Source organism: Symphalangus syndactylus, chromosome 1 (genome assembly GCF_028878055.3).
Source record: "Symphalangus syndactylus isolate Jambi chromosome 1, NHGRI_mSymSyn1-v2.1_pri, whole genome shotgun sequence".
Taxonomy (NCBI): Eukaryota; Metazoa; Chordata; class Mammalia; order Primates; family Hylobatidae; genus Symphalangus; species Symphalangus syndactylus.
Genome location: NC_072423.2, coordinates 70,603,573 through 70,619,735, shown reverse-complemented (window position 1 = coordinate 70,619,735; position 16,163 = coordinate 70,603,573). Strand labels below are relative to the sequence as shown.

The window sequence follows — 16,163 nt, the reverse complement described above, 5'->3', positions numbered from 1 at the left end:
AACACTCATGGGTGGTGCCAGCCAAAGTGCTTTGTAGGTGGTGGCAGTAGTAATCATCCTTGTTGTGCATGCCAGCAGCAGTGGCAGTGCAGTGGGGTACACACTTGTTTGCTGTGGTGGGGTGCATGCCTCTGTGCAGGCATTTGCAGTGGTGGTGGTGGAAAAAGGTCATTGGTGAGGGGAGGACCTTCTTGGTGTCCCTGTGTGTGCTTGCACCAGCAGCAGTTTTAGCACAGGGGTGGGGTGCTGGTGGTATGGGGCTGGTGGTCTCCATGCCCACAAATGCTCTGATGGCAATGGCAGCATGGTGGGGGTTGGGGGGACAGGGTGCACTCACACCTGCAGCAGTGGCACAGTGGGGTGCACATACACACATGCACTGGTGGGGAAGGGGAGGCAAGGTCTTCCTGCATGGACACTCTGCTGCAAAGCAATGTTAGGGGTGGCCGTGGGTGAGTGTGTGTAGGCAAAGTAGCATAGGGGAGGCTTCAGTGGACGAAGGGTGTGGGTAGGCTGGTGCACATCTGCAGGGGCCACTGTGTAGTGCGTGCCACTGTCTAGTATGGTCCACCAGCAGAGGAGCTGTGATGCAGACCTTCCAGAAGGCACTCCACCTGGGCATTCAAGGCTGCAAGCAGGCATGGCCAGGATGGGGCCCCTGGAGAGACCAGCAGATCAAGGGATTCTCGGGTTGGACCAGCACCATCTCATGGGCAAGACTGTCCTGCCCTTTTCAGGTTCTGCAGTTTCCCTAGGGCTAAAGTCTCCTAAGAGAGCAAGGCGAGCCTTGGGGGATAGTCATTCATGGCCATGCTCCACTACAGATGCTCCTGCACCAAACCCTTTGGGCTTCACACCAGCCAGAGTTCTGCCTCACCACTTCTCTAAGAAGCTCTCCCTGCCAGCTCAAGTGTCTGTGGAGGTTGTAGAGTCTCTTGTTGCCATGATACCAGAGGCCCATGGTGAGAGCAAGTTGCTCCTTGTCCACTCAACTCACCCCTTCCCCAGGAGTCGTTGGGGGCTAGGAATGTGCCTCAGTGTGCAGTAGCTCTGTGCAGGGTTCCTAGCTTCCTCCCCATTCATCCCAGAATCTGTGTCTTCCCTCCATCCATTTTCAGTGCTTTCTCTCTGAAGATCTGCTAGGAGGATGCCAGTCTTCCCGATATCCCACTCCATCAGTGGCAGATGTTCCTCCTGGCTGCATCTAGTCAGTCATCTTGTCCCATCTCTATTTTTAATCTATTTTTCTCTGTGTGAAGTATTCTGGGTAATTTCATTTGTAATATTTCAAGTTTATCATCTATGTCTTCAGCTGTGTCCAATGTGCTGTTCAAATTCTCCATAGAAATTTTGGTTTATTTTACTTTTAATTTCTAAAAATTATATTATTTTTCAGACATGCGTGGTGATTCTTGATAATTTTCTCTTCTCTGCATATATTTTTACACTTCTTATATTTTATATAGTAAGCTAGCAAGTTTTCTTTCTTCTATCTGTTGTTTCTGTTATTACTTATAGTGGCTTTATTTGTGTGCTTGACGATTTTTTATTGTAAGATGATCGTTTCCATTAAGTGTTTACAATATTTTTTTGTTTTTGTTTTTTTGAGACAGAGTTTCTCTCCGTTGCCCAGGGTGGAGTGCAGTGGTGCGATCTTGGCTCACTGCAACCTTCACCTCCCTGGTTCAAGCAATTCTCCTGCCTCAGTCTCCTGAGTAGCTGGGATTACAAGCATGCACCACCATGCCTGGCTAACTTTTGTATTTTTAGTAGAGATAGGGTTTCATCATATTGACCAGGCTGTTCTCAAATTCCTGGCCTCAAGCGATCTACCCGTCTCAGCCTCCCAAAGTGCTGGGATTACAGGCATGAACCACCATGCCCGACTACAAGATGGTTTTGAGGGTAAGATGATGGCTAATTTATATTTGCTTCTGTCAAGTGACCAGAAAAGTATACGTCAGGAACAACTTTGAACTTAATTCATTGCTTAAGGTGTATGTATTGCAAGAACAATTTAGGCTGATATTCTTGTGAGGACCTGCTTAAGGTTACAATTTTCAAGGATATTTTCACAGTTATTCTCCTCAATGCCAAAGCAAATCTTTCAGCTTCATAAGAGTTAGGGGACAGGGCATGTTTACTGCTGAGTCACATCTTTTAAAATTCCAGCCTGGGTGACAGAGCGAGACTCCGTCTCAAAAAAAAAAAAAAAGAATTTTATTGAACACATTTTATATACATATATTACACTCATTTGATGGGCACTTTTCTTTTATTTAGCAATGTCTTTGAGGTTCATTTATGTTGAAGCATGCATCAGTAGGCTCTTCTACCCCTTTTATTGCTGAATAGTATTTCATTATATGAGTATATGACATTTTTGCTATCTACTAGTTAATGGTAATATAGGTTGTTTCATTTTTTGGCTATTATGATTAATGCTGGTAAGAACATTTGTGTGTAAATCTTTGTGTGGATATCTGATTTCATTATTCTTGAGTAGATACTTAAGAGGAGAATTGCTATTTATTATGGTGAATTTATATTTAACTTTTAAATAAGTTTCTAAGCTACTTTCAGTGTGGCTGGACCATTTTACATTACCATCACTAATGTATCAAACATATATGAGAATGTGTATCCGCATCCTCATCAACCTATGCCATTGTCTTTTGTTTTTTGTATAGCCATTCTAGTAGCTTTAGTTTACATTTCCCTGATGACTAATAAGTTGAGCAACTCTTCATGGATTTATTAACCATTCATATATATTATTTGGTGAAATGTCTATTCAAATATTTTATCCATTTTTATAATTAGACAGTTTTCTTACTACTGAGGTATAGACTCCTTGGTATGTTTTGGACCTAAGTCCTGTATAAGATGTGTTTTACAAGTACTTTTTCCTAGACTCTTGATTGTCTTTTTACTTTCTAATTGCTACCTTTTGAAGAGAAAAACTTTTTATGCTTGATGAAAACCAATTGATCAATTTTATGTCTTAAAGATCACACTTTTGGTATTATATACAAGAAATATTTGCCTAACTCAGGGTTGCAGAGAAATTCTTCTATGCTATCTTTTGAAATAATGAGAACTTCCTATCATTTTAGTTTTTACATTTAAGTTTATATTCCATTTTGAGGTAATTTTTGTTTTTGGTGTGAGATAATGGTCCAAGTTCATACTTTTGCATATGATATTCAATTGTCCAACCACCATTTGTTTTAAAAGGCTATCCATTCCTCAATGAATTGAATTAGCACTTTTGTCAAAAATCAAATCATCATAAATATAAAGGTTTATTTATGGACTCTCAGTTTTTGTTTCATATATATGTGTGTGTGTACATATATATTTATGTAAATTATGTATTTATGCCAGAGCAACACACTTAGTAATTGTAGTTGGAAGTAAGTTTTGAAGTTGGAAGTGAAAGTTTTCCAACTTTGCTCCTTTTAAAAACAGTTTTGACAAATTCTTAGTCTTTTGTGATTCCATATAAATTTGTGGGTTATCTTGTACATTTTTTGCAAAAAAAAATTCAGCTGAAATTTTCACAGTAAATTGCATTGAATATGTAGACCAAATTGGAGAGAATTATAATCTTAACAATGTTGAATCTTCTAATTCATAAACATGAAATATCTCTCCATTTATGTGGATCTTTTAAAATTGTCTACACCAATGTTTTGAAGTTTGCAGTGTCCAGATATTATACCTCTTAGGTTAAATTTATTGCTAAATATTTTATTCCTTTTGATGCTGTTGTGAATAAAATCTTTCACTTAATTTCATGTTTAGATTTATCCTGGCCAATATAGAGAAACAAAGTTTATTTCTGAATGTTACTCTCGTATCCTGAAACTTTGCTAAAGTAATTTATCACTTCCAGTAGGGTTTTGTGGACTAGTTAAGCTTTGCTGTACACAAGATCATGTTTTCTGACAATCACAAAAGTTTTACTTCTTCTTTTCCAATTTTGTTCCCTTTTATTTCTATTTCTTTTTCTTGCCTTTTACACTGGCTAAATTGTTCTATGTAATAAAGTGAGAGTAGGCATACTTGCCCTTTTCTCAATCTTTAGGGAAAAACCTTCAGTCTTTCATCATTAAGTATGGTGATACACACAAAATTATATTTTTGTATGCTCTTCAACAGTTAAGGAATGTCCTTTATATTCAAACTGTATTAAGAGTTTTTTATCATGAAGAGATGTTAGATTTTTTTCAATAGATGCTTTTATGCATCTACTGAGATGATCATTTAGCTATTGTTCTTTTTTATTAACATGATATACAAGATTAATTGATTTTCAAGTATTAAACCAGCCCTACACTCATGAGATAAATCTCAACTGTTTATAATTTGTTTTTATATCGTTGGACTTAGTTTGCTAATATTTTGTTGTGGATTTTTGCATTTATATTAATGACCAATATTTGTCCGTGATTTTATTTTCCCATTGCATATTTGCATAGCTTTACTATTAGGGTGATACTGGCCTCAGAAAAGGAACTAGAATATGTTTTGTCTTTCTATGTTTTTGGGAAAGCTGTGGAATACTGGTATTATTTCTTTTTTTAATGTTTTGTAGAATTCATCAGGGAAGCTTCTGGGCCTAGGCTTTTCTTTTCTTTTCTTTTTTTTTTTTTTTTTTTGAGACGGAGTCTCACTTTGTCACCCAGGCTGGAGTGCAGTGGCACGATCTCGGCTCACTGCAAGCTCCACCTCCCAGGTTCACGCCATTCTCCTGCCTCAGCCTCCCAAGTAGCTGGGACTACAGGCACCCACCACCACGTCTGGATAGTTTTTTGTTTTTTTAGTAGAGATGGGGTTTCACTGTGTTAGCCAGGATGGTCTCGATCTCCTGACCTTGTGATCTGCCTGCCTCAGCCTCCCAAAGTGCTAGAATTACAGGCGGGCCTAGGCTTTTCTTTGTGGAAAGATTTTTAATCACTAGTGCAATTTCTTTACTTGTGTACTTAATAGTTCTATTAAGATTTGTATTTATTCTTAAGTCAGTTTTGCTAATTTGTGTTTATGAATCAATTTAATCAATGTCAAATTTGTTAGCATAAATTGTACTATAGTATTCTAATTCCTATAATTTCTGAAGGGTCAGTGGTGATGTCCTTTTATTCCTAATTTTGGTGAACTTTATCTGTTCTTTTTTCCTTCTTGGTTAATCTACATAATTTGTTAATTTTGTTAATCTTTCAAAGAACCAACTGTAGTTTCATTGATTTTCTCTAATTTTTTTTGTTTTCTTTGCTTAATTGATTTCCCTTCTATTCTTTAGAGTTTTCTCCTTCTCTTTGCCTTGGGTTGAGTTTGCCCTCATTTCTCAATTTCTGAAGGTGCAAATTAGGTTACTGATTTGAAACATTTGTTTTTCTTAATATAGGAACATAAAGCTCTTAGATTTCTCTCTATAAATTGCTCTAACTGCATCTTTTAAATCTTGATATATGTATTGGCCTCTTCTCACATTACTATAAATAACTACCTGAGACTGCATAATTTATAAAGAAAAGAGATTTAATTGGCTCACAATTCCACAGGCTATACAGGAAACATGGCTGGGGAGGCCTCAGAAAACTTACAATCATGGAAGAAGGCAAAGGAGTAAAGGGGGAAGTGCTACACACTTTTAAACAACCAGATCTCGTGAGAAATCATTTATCATCTCACTAGAACAGCAAGAGGGAGGTCCCCATGATCCAATCACCTCCCACCAGGCCACTCCTCCAACATTGGGGATTACAATTCTGACATGAGATTTTGGACAGGGACACAAATCCAAACCATATCAATATGGTTTCAGTTTTATACAGTTAAAAGTACTTTCTAGTTTCTCTTGTATTGTCTTTGACCCATGGGTTCAAAATTTATTGCTTGACTTCCAAATACTTGTGGAGTTTCCAAATGTCCTTCTGTTGTTTAAACCCAATTACATATTGTGATCAGAGAACATACTTTGTATAATTTTAATATTTTAAAATTTATTCAGCTTTTTAAAATGTTATAATATGTGCTCCATCCTGGAGAACATTCCATGTGTGCTTGAAAAGAATGTGTAGTATTCTATTGTTTTAAGGTTGCATGGTCTATAGTTAAGTGTAATGTCATGTTGACTTATAGTGTTGCAGAAGTCTGTTATATCTTAGGTGATATTCCATTTAGTTGATGTGTCTGTTACTAAGAGTGAAGTATAGATGTCTCCAACTCTTATTGTTGAATTGAGAACTTCTACCTTCAATTCTGTCAGTTTTTGCTACATGTATTTTGGGGTCCTGTCATTTGGTGCATATATGTTTATAACTGTTATATTTTCCTGCTAAATTTAATTCTTTTTTTCATTGTAAACTATTTCTCTTCGTAATTGATAACATTTTAAAATATTAAAGTGTATTTTGTTTGATGTTTGTATAGTCATTTCCGATCTCTTTGGGTTACTGTTTGCATAATATATCTTTTTCCATCCTTTTACTTTTTACTTCAAACATTCTGTGCCTTGGAATCTAAAGTGTATCTTTTTATAGACAGATATAGTTGAAAGCTGTCTTTTTATTCAATCTTATAACCTCTTCCTTTTAATTGGAGTGTTTTATATTTTGAAATTTAATAAAATTATTGATATGGTAAGATTTATATTGCTATTGTATTTGTGTCCTATATGTCTTGTCTTTTTCATTTCTTTTTCCCTCTGTTGCTTCCTTTCTGTGTTACATATATACTTTCTGGTTTACCATTTAAAATCCTTTAATTTTTTAGCTATACATTTTGAGTTATTAGTAGCTTATCTGTAGATTACAATATGCATCTTAATTTAAGAAAAATTACTTCAGATTACTGTTCAGTAAATCCAATAGTACATAGAAGCTTTGCTATATACTCCTTTGCTATGTATCTTGGCTGTATACACAGACATACCTCTTTCTTTTATCCCACAACTTTTGTGCTAGTATTGTCACACAAATTATGTCTTTCACATTATAAGCTTATTGGTTTATTTTTGTAATTATTGTTTCAGGCAGTTGTCCTTTAATCAATTAGAAGAAGAAAATAATTTTAAAATGCCATAGTTCATTTTGTATTTACTCATGTGATTACATTTAAGTTTGTTTTTCTTCTTTGAATAGGTATAAGTCTCCATTTAAGTTTTTTCTTTTCTGTATGAAATACTCCATTTAGTATTTCTTGTAGAGCAAGTCCACTGATGAGAAATTCACTGTCTTTTTACTCTGAAAATGTCTTTATTGCCATTTAAGTTTTGAAAGATAGTATTGTTGAATATAGAATGCCTGATTGACAATGTTTTTCATTCAGCTCTTTAAAAATGTCAATCTTCTGCCTTCTGGCCTCTGTCCTTTCTAATGAGATGCCTACTAATCTTTTTGAGGCTTCTTGGTATGTAATAAGTTATTTTTCTCTTGCTGATTTCAAAACATTGTCCTTATCCTTGATTTGCAACAGTTTGCCTATAATTCATCTAGGTGAAACTCTTTGAGTTTATCCTACTTGGAGTTTGTTGAACCATTTGGATGTGTAGACTGATAATTTTCATAAAATGTATAAATGTTTTGGCAATTCTTTATTCAAATACATTTTTTTGTCCCTTATCTCTCTTCTTCTCAGACTTCCATATGCTTATTCTGATATGCTTACTGGTGTCTCACAAGTCTCTACTGCCCTGTTCTGCCTTTCTTTTCTTTCTTTTTTTTGAGACTGTATAAACACTATAAACCTATTCTCAAGTTTGCTGATTCTTTCTTCTCCCATCTCAAATGGAGACCACCTGGTGAAATTTTTGTTTTAGTTATTTTGTTTTCAAATCTTGAATTTCTGTTTGGTTCTTTTAAAAAATTATTTCTATTTTTAAATTTATGTTATTTGTTAAGATATAGTTGTTATAATGTTTTTTAATTCTTCCTGCATGGTTTATTTTATTTGTTTGAACATATTTATAATAGTGATTTAAAGTTTTTGTTTATGAAGTCCAACATCTGGACCCCCTCTGAGGTATTTTCTATTGAATCCTCTTGCTGTCTGAGAATGACCCATACTTTTCTGTGCCTTTGCATGTGTTCTAACATTTTAGCTGAAAATAAAAATATTAGATAGTATATTGTAAGAACTATGGCGTCAGATTTCTCCTCCCTCGTGTTTGTTTTAGTTGTTCTTAGATTACCTATTTCCTGCAGCAATGTGTAGCCATTGAATTCTTTCTTTGTTCCTTTTTTAAAAAAAAATCATTGTTTTAAATCTGGATTCTAGGGTTCCTCCCTGGATCTGCATTGCTTAATGGTCTACTAATTTCCAGTCAGGATATTTCCTTAAATACTTTGACTAAGTCTTCAATATTTTGCCAAGGAAATTTGTGTGTAAAAGGACACTTCCTCATTTCTGGCATTTTACAAGTCAGTCTTCACTTTTACTTCCTGTTTGCATAGGGTCTCGAGATCAGCTATAAGTAAATAATTAGGAACCACTCATTTCCCAGTTCTTTGTGGGCATGCAAAGAACCCTATTTGTATGTACAGCATTCCAGATATCCATGAACATGTCAGAGATGTTTAACGTACATATGATCAACTTGTGCCTAGATTTTCCTATCAAACTTTTGGTCAGTTTTTAGTTTGTACTGATTGAAATCAGTCTTAGGCAGCTGTGCTGTTAAAAATTCCAGTAAGTTGTCACTGTTTTTGATTAATGCCTTGGGCTAGGGCTTTTTCTGTAGTACTGAGCTCTGAGTCAGATTAAATGCTGACCAATTCCCTGAGATCAGGTATTCTCTAGGGAGCTACAACCCTTGTCAAAATGTTGACTGTGCTCTGGAAATGGAACTTTTAACAAAATTCCATAATAGATCACTCTCCTTCGTTAGATATGAAGTGCTACTGCTCCATGGATGTAGGGAAGAGAGATGGGAGCAGCCCCAAATTAGCTACAGGCTCCTACTGTTCTTATCAGGTTTAGTAGTTTTCTTGAATAAATACTTTGTTCTGTGCCTTTGACTGATTTTCAGTGAAATGATTGGTGTTGATAGTTTTGCTATTATTTTTATTACTTTTGTTGAGAGAGTAGATTCACTGAGGTTGTTACTTCACTGTTCCAGAAGTCTCACATGCTATTTCTTTTTAATATTAACAATCAAAGAGTTTTGTGGCCTATTATTTGAGGAGAAAGTTAAACAAAAGATACATGTCTTAACTCATGGGGAAAATCAACAAAAACCACTTTCTCAATGAAATTATACATTTTATATAATCTAGTGGTATTTTTCAGCATCTTAAATGTAATATCTGTTAGTAAGTCTGGCATAATTTGTGATAACACTAGGTAGAGTCACATTGATAAATGGAATTTGATTTAAAAAACTTTTCCAAACACTTGCGATTATATTGAGAGAATTTAAGTGGATTGTCCTTTAAAGTGTTAGCTCAAATGATACAAACTTAGTACTTTACATTAGTAGTTTTCTCAAGGGAATGTCATGACAAATATAGCAATAGGGTATTCATGACCAAAAATATCACACTATATTTAATATATATTTGTGAACCAAGAGATATATATTTTGTTTTTTTTTCATTGAAGTACACAAATTCACCTGTTGGAAAAAGTCAACAATATATTTTGGCTAGAAAATTATAATAATTATTTTAGCTGTTTTGCTTTTATTTGAAGATAAACATTACATTTCTTATTCTACAGTTGCTTGCATAACTTTTCCATCATGGAGGAATTTTTGTACAGACCTTCATTTAAGAATTCAAACTTGTTAGTTAATGATGATCAGCAGAAAAACTCTTGCATAAAAGTAAATAGGAAAGTGTGCTATTCCTTCCTCTTTCACTCTCAAATATTCCCAGTTCTATGGAAGCTCTTTTACAAGGTCAGCCCCTTCCACATTACTGAAAAGAAATTTCTCTCCACACAAACTGCCAAAAAATGAATGGCTTACAGCATACATGAGACACTTAATAATTTCCAATTTTAGCACATTATTTTGTGCTGAGTCTCAAAAAAGTAAAATAAAGCAGTTAAGATCACAGGCTGTGGAGTACATCAGAGGCAGAGTCAAACACCATTCTGCCATATGATTTTGAGAGAGTTACTTACTGACAATGAGATCTTGCACAAGTCACTGTATGACTCTATGACTCATTTCATCTATTACACGGGGAAAATAATACCTCACAAAGTAATAGTAGCCTTGTCCTTGGAAGGAGTTTTTATGCTTTGAAGGAAATTAACAATTTTTTCCTCTGAACTTTTTATACTGGCTTTCAGTAGAAGGGTTAAAAGAAAGAAATATCAGCTAACAGGAAGTTAATACATTGTACCCTGATACAACCTAGCTTAAGGATAAATAGGCTTTGTCCTCTCATTTTTTCCTAAAGACAGTTTTTTTTTAATCAAATAGCAAATAATTCTTGTAAGTATTGGCTGGTAGTTGTGAATAAAGGTTGAAATCTACATTATGTCCCCATGAAGAGTGTATACTCTTTGAAGATGGATGTTTCTTTTGTATTCTCCAAAGTATTGGTATCTATCAAGCACTGAAATAATATTTTTTGAAATTTAATCCAATTACATGTTTTGAAAAATAGTACAGGTTGAATATTACTTATCTGAAATACTGGGGATCCGAAGTATCTCAGATTTTGGAGTTTTTGGATTTGGGAATATTTGCATATACATAATGAGATTTTGGGGATGGGACCCAAGTTTAAACATGAATTTCATTTATGTTTCATATATTCCATATGCACATAACCAGTAAATAATTTTATATAATATTTCTAATAATTTTGTGTGTGAAACAAAGTTTGTGTTAATTACTTATGTGTGAAAGTTTTTTACCTGTGTTATGTTGGCACTCAGAATGTTTTGGATTTTGAGATTTTCAGATTGGGGTGCTCAACCTGTAATTAAAAGTGAAGTACAGCTAAGGAATAGCACAATGGGACCCAGTATTGCTAGAACTTCACACAGCAAGACTTTCTTGTGAAAAATACAACCTTTGATTCAATTTTGTAAAATTGCCCTGGCTGCTGATTTGTTTTGGCAATGAGAATAAAACAATTCATTAATTTTATTGTGTCAGATATATATGTGAGACTATGTTGCATATGATCATAATGGAAGAGGCTGATGCAAAAGATTTTTAAAAGAGAATCATATTAAACATGTTCCTAAAAAGAGTTACAAAGATTACTCTGTGCAGGAAAGAAAAATGGACATAAGTGAGTGCACCTACAATTTATTTTTTACTTTTAAAATATTTATCTCTGTCTCATAATGAGTCTTGTAATTTTTAATCTAAATTCACTGGGTGGCAATTATAAATAAGTCAGGTTCCATGGCATTAAGTTCAGTGGAACCCTTACCCCACATATCTACAGTTTGTTCATTTTTAAAATGGCATACGAAGGGCATAGTAATTACAATAATAATAATATAAATGATTAGTGAATTTCCTTTTCAGGAGCAAATTTAAAAATAGTTCTGAAAAAAATCATACTTTGAGGATGTAATGACCTTTATTCAGTAGCAGGACATTGAATGACCATTCTATTTATTATAGAAAGAAAGCCACTGGACAAAGGAGGATGTATAAATGAAGATCATTCTTTGGACAGGCAGGAACTTGTACTGGCAGTAATTATGGTGACAGCTACTCTGTATATCTGGATTTTTTTTTTAAGAAAAGCACTTTGCCTCTCTCCATAGAGTAGCTTTTTGAAAAGTCATATAAAGCTTGATGAATGTCAAGTGTTAAGAACTGCCATTTTTCTATTCTGCTCTTTTAGTATAGATATTTCAGCATTCATCAAAATACAACATCCAAGAAACAAGAAAGAAACTGGCAATTTTTCCACAAATGCTACAGAGAGATGCATGTAGGAGTAGGCTCAGTAAACGCAGCCACACAGGAAAGAAATGGCATTTAGGTTATTTAACTCTGGAAGAAATTTACAATGTATATGGTAGAAATGTCACATGTGTATATATGTATGTGTATATCAAGGTGTGTGTGCATGTGCATGTATATACACACAAATATCCATATGTGTTCTATTTCATTTGTACAAATGAAATCCATTCAACTTACAAATCAAACAGAGGGCCAGTCTGGTAAGCAACAAGGAAAAGTAGTGACAACACTCCACCTTCCTCAATGGGGCAAACCCAAAAGAGAGAGATCTTTGTTCCATACTGGATTAGGAAATAAATGCCAGCTAATATGCTTTAGTCCCTGCTAATTTCCTGGCTCCTCACTGCTGTCTGACAACTGTATCTGCTGCTGTGTTGGCCTCTGAGTCCCACAAGCTTTCCACCTTCACTAGACTGTCTGCCTATTTTCAAGGCAGCCGTTTGCCCTGTCCTCTTATTCATATATAACTTTATTCCCTTGCCCACTTGGTTTTCATCTCTGTAGGCTTTTGTTCCTGTGCATCTGGGTTCCAGCATTTTAGTGGTAATGGAGGTCCAATTTTGTGTCTCTATGTCATGATTACATATGTCAGCAAACAATATTTTTTGAACAATCCAGGTCTTACCCACTGAAGTGTAAAAGCTATGAGATTAAAATACTCTGTGTAAATTAAAACATTTTCATTTATTCAATATAGGAAGCTGAAATTATAAAATACTTAACAATACTAGCGATAATGTATTGACATTTCATGATATACCAAGTATGCTTACATACTCTATGTGCTCTATCTCCTTTCATCTTTACAGAACCACATCAATTAGATATTGTCACAGTTTTCATATAATGTGCAGGAAACCAAGCACTACACAGAGCAAAATCTATTAAGTAATGGGGAAGGGATCCCAACTGAGATGGCTCTACTGCCCCAAAGACATTCTCCATAAAACTTAAGGATCTAAAAATCAACTAAAGAGATATCTCAGTGGAGCACAAACCTTGTCAGTAAGTGTAAGGCAAAAGGTAAAAACATCCAATTGTTTTTTTTTTTTTCCATTGACCAAAAGTAGGTTTTGTGAACATGGCTAGTAAAATCACACTTTATTCTTAATTATACTGCTTGATCCTTTCTTTTTTTAATTAAATAATTAATTTTTACCTTTTTAGAGACAGGGTCCACTGTGTTGCCCAGGCTGATCTCAAACTCCTAGGCTCAAGGGATCCTTCTGCCTTGGCCTCCCAAATTGCTAGGATTACAGGCATGAGCCACCATGCCTGGCCTGCTTGATCCTTTCCAATAATCAATGAGATCAGCAGTTCATTAAGTTAATATACATTGAAGGAAGAAAAATCTTCCTTGACTCTTCCCTCTCCTGCATCATTTACATTCTGTTGACTACATCCTTCCTTGTCCACTTAATAAACTCCAATTCACTCTTCAAGGAAGTTCCTTTGATCTCCTTTCTCTTTATGCCTTACTCTCAAGTATACACACATGAGCAGAGCTAGGTTCGCTCTGCACTCTGCTCTCACTGCACCAGTTCCATATTTCTATCACTTATCATATTTAATTCCTACCCCACTCTACTATTTGGTGAGCTTGAGAGCAAGTATTTTGTTTTTTATGTTGGTATCCTCAGTGCCTTGCATACAATAGTAACCATGAATGAATGAATGATGAGTGAATTAATGAATACCTTAAAAGAGGTGTAACCAGTTAATCAACTGTCAAGTTCAATGAAATAAAAGCCACCCAGGTGGAATGGAGCTTGTGAATTTTCCCTAAATTGAAAACTTCAAAGCCTAATTTCCTCTTCTTTACCTCCAATTTCAGAGGAACTCCCAAATAAAATTTCTAGCATGAATATCATATGATCAATATAACAGCTTTATTGAGATAATTTACATATCATACAATTCAGTTATTTAAAATGTATAATTAACTGATTTTTATTTATTTATAGTTGTGCAACAAGTAACACAATCTAATTTTAGAAAACTTTAATCACCTTAAAAGAAACCAAGCAGTCACTCTCCATTTTCTCTATCGCCTCTTCAGCTCTGGATTATCATTAATATGCCTCTCTCTGCACAGATTTGTGACTTTTGAACATAGCATATAAACTGAATCATACAATTTGTGGTCTTTGGTGACCGGCTTCTTTCACTCAGTATATGTTCAAAGTTCATCCATGTTATAGTATGTATTAGTAATTTATTTCTTTTACTGGCCAAATAATATTCCATTGTATGTGTATGCCACTACTTATACATTCATTCATTGATGAACATTCAAGTTGTTTTTATTATGAGTAATGCTGGTGTGAATACTCATGCACAGATTTTTGTGTGAAAAATGTTTTCATTTCTCTTGAGTGTATATCTAGGAGTGGAATTGATGGGTCATATGGTAACTCTATGTTGAACTCATTGGGAAATCACTAAACTGTTCCACAGAATCTGTGCCATACTACATTCTCATCAGCAATGTATAAAGGTTCCACATTTTCCATATCTTTGCTAAAACTTGTTTTTATTTGACTTTTTAAAAATTTTACCCATTGTAGTAGGTGTAAATTGGTACCCATTTCAGTTTAGATTTGCATTTCTTTTTCAGATAATGATTTTTACTATCTTTTCATATTTCTTGGCCAGTTTTGTATCTTTTTTGGAGAAGTATCTATTCAGATCATTTTCCCATTTTAATTATTATTCTGATAATAGCTTTTTATATCTTCTGGGTACAAGTCACTTATCAGATATATAATTTGTAAATATTTCCCTTCATTCTGTTTTGTCTGTTCACTTTAATGGTATTCTTTAAATCACAAAAGATCTTAATTTTGAGGAAATCCAATTTACCTATTTTTTTAAATTTTGGCACTTGTGCTTTGATGTTGTTTCTAAGAAGGCTTTTCCTAACTCAATATTATGAGGATTTGCTTCTAAGAGTAAGAGTTTCTTCTAAACTTTGATTCAGTTTGAGTCAATTTTGTTGATTGTCTTGGGTAGGAGTTCGGCTTTATTTTTTCACATGTGGATATTCAATTATTTTGGCACCATTTGTTGAAAAGAACTGACTTTCAGCTAAATTATCCCAGCACCCTAGCACCAACACAATTTTAATAAAGACAGAATATATTTATTAAATCTAGCAAGAGTATTATTGGCTTGAGCAGTGACATCAAGTTTCCAATTTTAGCCTCCTTTTTCCATTATTACCCACTATGACTCCAGAACCTTCAGCATCAGGATGTGAATTGCTCATTGTCAATAAGTATTTGGAAATGAAACTACAACTAAAGAACCAAAAACTTTATTGGCCTTTAAAATTTTTTCTTTGCTATTGAATTCCGAATTCAGGCAGCCTGTCATTTAGTAGCTTGTTAGGTAGTCTGATGCATAAGAACTTAAGTGTTGATTCCATAATATCATCTCTATAATTTAGTTCCATTATGTCCACATCAACTGAATGCAGAACAAGTGTGATGAATGACTTCTCAGATATTCTGCTTTAACAGATGGGACTCATTTCCTCACAACCACTTAATCCACACTGACTCGATACAGTTCACATGTTGTTCATGTGCCACAAATGGAACACATCTATTTGCAAAGAGATTTGCCAATAACTGTGAAAAAATATCTTGAACTGTAGTCTAATGTATTAAATTGTTTGTTCCAGGATCTTCCAGACACCATATATATATATATATATATATATATATATATATATATATATCCCTCTCCAAAATAAACATATGTGTTGTTTTTGAAATTACTACTGGGCTGAAGGAATTTTGGCATTACTGTGAAATTGTTAGAGTGCTGTCAGGGCTCAAAAAGCAATACCACAAAGACTGGCCCTTTGACATGCTGAGAGAGGCCTTAGAAGCTGCCTCAGAATCAAAATTCCTAACCTTGTCTTGTTCCTCCCCCAAGCCTTATATCACTAAGAAAGCTTCTTTCCAAAAGAAATGTAATTGCCCTAAGACCCTCTTTCTCAAGATCTCATCAAATAAACATGAATGGTCAACCACAAGAGAAAAGACTGGAGTCATCACCATGCCCAGGCAGACATTTCATCTATTCTTCTGAAGGCAGCTCTAAGAGACTAGCCAAGAAATTTTATATGAAGATGAGACAACCATTATTCCTGTGAACCACCTTCTGAGTATTGGGCCTATTTATTCTTCTATTTCCCCATCCCCTA

The 16,163-nt window shown here is 34.7% G+C and overlaps 1 long non-coding RNA gene across 1 annotated transcript in view; it reads left to right on the top strand.

The window, feature by feature from the left end:
• Positions 1–16,163, top strand: part of LOC134732019 (uncharacterized) — a 128,558-nt gene that overhangs the window by 80,696 nt on the left and 31,699 nt on the right. The window lies entirely within an intron of this gene.